Consider the following 3,767-nt stretch of genomic DNA (forward strand, 5'->3'; position numbering starts at 1 on the left):
ACATACACCACATACACAGAATAAAATGTATCTTCTCATAGATCCTGGCACTGCAAATTAACATTCTGAAATTAGGGTGTAGCATGATGAGGCTCTGGCAGGAGATGTCTCTGGCAGGAGGCTTGAAGGGAGCCTCCTTCAGGGGGGCTGTTCTCACTTGGCCTTTTTTGGAGGGTGTACTTGGGCAGATATTTTTCCTCTCTCTTGCTCTTCATATCAGGCCGCTAAGCCTGTCAGATGAGGATCATACCCTTAGGGCCTCATTGAGTCTTGTTTAGCTCCTAAAAGTCTCCTGTCCAAACACAGTCACATCAGAGGTTAGGGCTTAAGTCCAAATTGGGTTTTGAGACATGATGGGCATCCAGGAAGCGCTTTGAGAAAACTCTGATGTCAGTGAGGACAATCCTTACTTATTTCTTAATCCCTGTTTGAGTTTACTTTCTCCAGAAGTAATTGTCGTAGCTAGCACAGCTCTGCCCTTGATGTTCATTCAGAAGAAGGCTTTGCCCAGGGCTTCTAGCTCTGGAAGGTATTTTGGGTCTCAGGTTTGAACCTCCTTCCCCCACCTGCAGTGTGACCTCAGCCTTTGGCCACAGAAGCAGAGCACTTTCTCTAAGGGGGGCTGCAAGGGCTTGGGGAGAAAGGTGCTGCACTGTTCTGAAAAGCAGAGAGGCCTGGGAGAAACTTGTAATAGTGGCTTGATCCTGTTTACAACCTTGAAGGAGCCCAACTGCACAACAGGAAGATGGGCTAAAGGGGACTTAACACTTATTGGGCCTCTAGATCAAACCAATTCAAAAGCTTTGCCATTCTGAAGCTCAGTAACGTGTGATCATTCCGATAAAAGCCATCAAGAGCAACCTCAAATTCCGGAGGAGTGATTCTTACAATGTGTGTACCTATCAAAGTTCTCACAGTCCAGCCAGCTTCAGCAATAGTAGTCGAATCCCTTCCAAATGTTGTCTAATGTAACTTCCCATTTGCAAATCACCTCCACTCTAAAAGATTCAAGGCTTAGAGCAAAGTTACATTTGTCCTGTGAAAATATCTGACAGCACTGCAGAGTTAAGAGCGGGAGGGGAAGGTCCTAAAGCTTTGGGGGATTGCATTTGCATTTGCAAAATGATTTGCAACCAGACCTGACAGGTATCATTTCAAGGAAACCAAGAGGTGGGTTTTGAATATCTGGAGCATTTTCTCCCAGCATCCAAATCTGTAGTGAAATCAGCTTCCTAGCTGTCTACAGTAGATGCTCAAAAGAGCCTCCCCAAGACCTGACGGAAGAAGATGTAGCAGAGACAGTGAGAATGAGCAGGCTTACCTCTACTCCACAAGGGCTCACAGCCCAAGAAGTTCCTCAATTTGGGTGTCCCATACTGCAGCTATCGTTGCTGGTTGCCAAAGCCTGTTCCACCACCCTAAATGACTCTGACTCTGTGGCGAAGGCGTTCAGCTGGGTTGGGAATGGCCACCCCCTCCTCCCATTTCTTCATTCAGGATTTCTTACCTTCAAAGGACACTTTGTGTTGCCTAGGTTTCCCTCCCCTCCTTGTATGAATCCGAAATGAATCTGAACTAAAAGTACTCGTTGAGTGGTTATGTTCCCAACTATAATTTGCAGTCAAGGTATGAATATTTTATACTCAAAGAGCCACTGAAGATTTGTAAAAAGGTTTTTTAAAAATAAAACACGAATACACTCATTTTTGTTGGCACAGGAAGACTATAGCCGGGGAAAACAAAAATACAGGACAAGCCTTCACTCATGAATCTTTACAGAATGAATCTGGATTTGTGTTTGGGGATGATCAGGATTGGCTGTGGTGGGGACAGCGTGTCCTTTGGAGAGGAGAAATACCCGGAAGGCGGAGGGCCAGGGAAACAAAAACAAAAGCCACCCAAACACCCCCCAACTCGCTTCACACCCACCGACAGTCCAGAAGAGCCCTTTCAGTAGCTGTCTCCATGCACTGGCAGAAATGAGGTGTCGGGCTGGGAAGCCAGGATTCAGATGCCTGTGGGTTCCTTTCACTGCAAAAATAGATTTGAAAAATAATCCAGTCTTTGGCAAAGTCTTGCCCCAGTGAGAGCGACCTGAGTAGCTCCTTTGCTGTCCCTGTGTATTTTTCTTACCGTGAGTCAACAGTTTTTCGAGTTCACAGGCGACTTCAAAGCTACTGCACATGGTTGGAACAGAAAGCTAATACATGCTAATGAAACATTTCCTCCCCCCTTCTATAAATCTGTGAGGTTTGTTTCCTTCAATCTATTGGTTTATATGAGAAGAACTTGGTGAGTTGTTCTTACTGGGTGGAGCCTCTACTAGAAAGCGAAAGGAAAGGGCTATTCTTTAGCCTTGAGTGTGCCCACTCTCAGGTGGCAGTTGCCTGAGAATTGTGAGTGCTTCCTGAGGACATCTATAGGAGGACCCGCAGGTCCTAGTCTTTCTGATATTGATAGCCATCATACACTGGGAGATGCGTCCATTGCATCTGACACATGCTGCTGCTCTTACAAAGATTAATCTTATTCCAGGCAATGAGACTTTTGAGAGTAAAAGGAAGTCTTTAAATGTTGAGGTGGCTGACAGTATGACAACAAGGCCTTAACAGGCTGGTCTCAGGCTGCCTATATAGCTGAGAATAACTTTGAACTCCTGATCCTCCTGCCTCTACCTCTCATTCTGTATGTGTCTGTGTGTTTCCTTGAATACCACATTCTTGACGATTATATGAATTCAGATGGATACAACACCTGACAACAAGACTAGCTATTGTTTTTATTATTAAATGGGTACAGATTAAAATTTGTCAATGAGTGATTCTGGCTAATGTGAGGCTAAAATTGTCACCTTGTACACTGTGCATGGGATAAAACTTGTACAGCCTGGGTGGTGCATCCTCTTCCGGTCCCACAATTTTATTTATTTATTTATTTATTTATTTATTTATTTATTTATTGAAACACTGTTGCTTAATGGTAAAGCTCAGCACACTCCAGCAACAGGACTGTCACGGAGGTAAGGCTGGGTGACCCTATGGAGCCTCACATGGCGAAGAGGATGAGAAATGAGACCATCGAACAGAAGAGTACCATGGCCTCAGACAAGGCAAAGCCCAAGATGGCATGGGAGAAGAGCTGCTGCTGGACAGAAGGTTCTGGCATAACCGATAATCAAGCTACCAAACACTGTGCCAATGCCAGTCCCTGATCCAGCCACACCAACTGTGGCAGCCCAGCACCAATAAACTTGGTTGCTGTGTCGATGTCCCAGCAAATAACATTAGTCTGGAATTCCTGTCTGGCCATGTGGACAGGGGAGCTGGTGCAGGAAGGCTGTTTAGATGGGGCTTCTGGTCTACTCAGGAGGGAGGCAGATACAGCCCTGATTAGACCCCTGGTACAGGAGCGGATCAGAACTGGAGAAATGAGCAGTGCCTTGGTGGTCCGCATTTTTCAATCTGTACTCCCACTCCCCTGCAGCCTCTGCTCGGCCCACAAGCACACTTGCTGCTTAAGGTGACTTGGTCCCACAATTCTAAGTGTAGTTATGGATATCCTACATCTAGGGAAGTGAGCAGAATCACCGAGTACACTTATTACCAGTGTGGAAACTTTGAAATAGCATCTGGTCTGTGCTAATCCATAGGAAACTGATGCCACTGAGCATGTCACACAACAGAATAATGGGCAGCGGTGGGCAAGGATGGGCTAACTGGAATGTCAGGATTTCGCATGGTCTCCAAAACTTGATGCTAAAAAAAAAA

General features: G+C 45.6%; 1 pseudogene; it reads right to left on the reverse strand.

The window, feature by feature from the left end:
• Positions 1–3,045: 3,045 nt before the first annotated feature.
• LOC127684609 (ATP synthase F(0) complex subunit C1, mitochondrial-like) lies at positions 3,046–3,489 on the reverse strand (annotated as a pseudogene).
• Positions 3,490–3,767: the final 278 nt, after the last annotated feature.

The sequence above is a fragment of the Apodemus sylvaticus genome, chromosome 5 (assembly GCF_947179515.1).
Source record: "Apodemus sylvaticus chromosome 5, mApoSyl1.1, whole genome shotgun sequence".
Lineage (NCBI taxonomy): Eukaryota > Metazoa > Chordata > Mammalia > Rodentia > Muridae > Apodemus > Apodemus sylvaticus.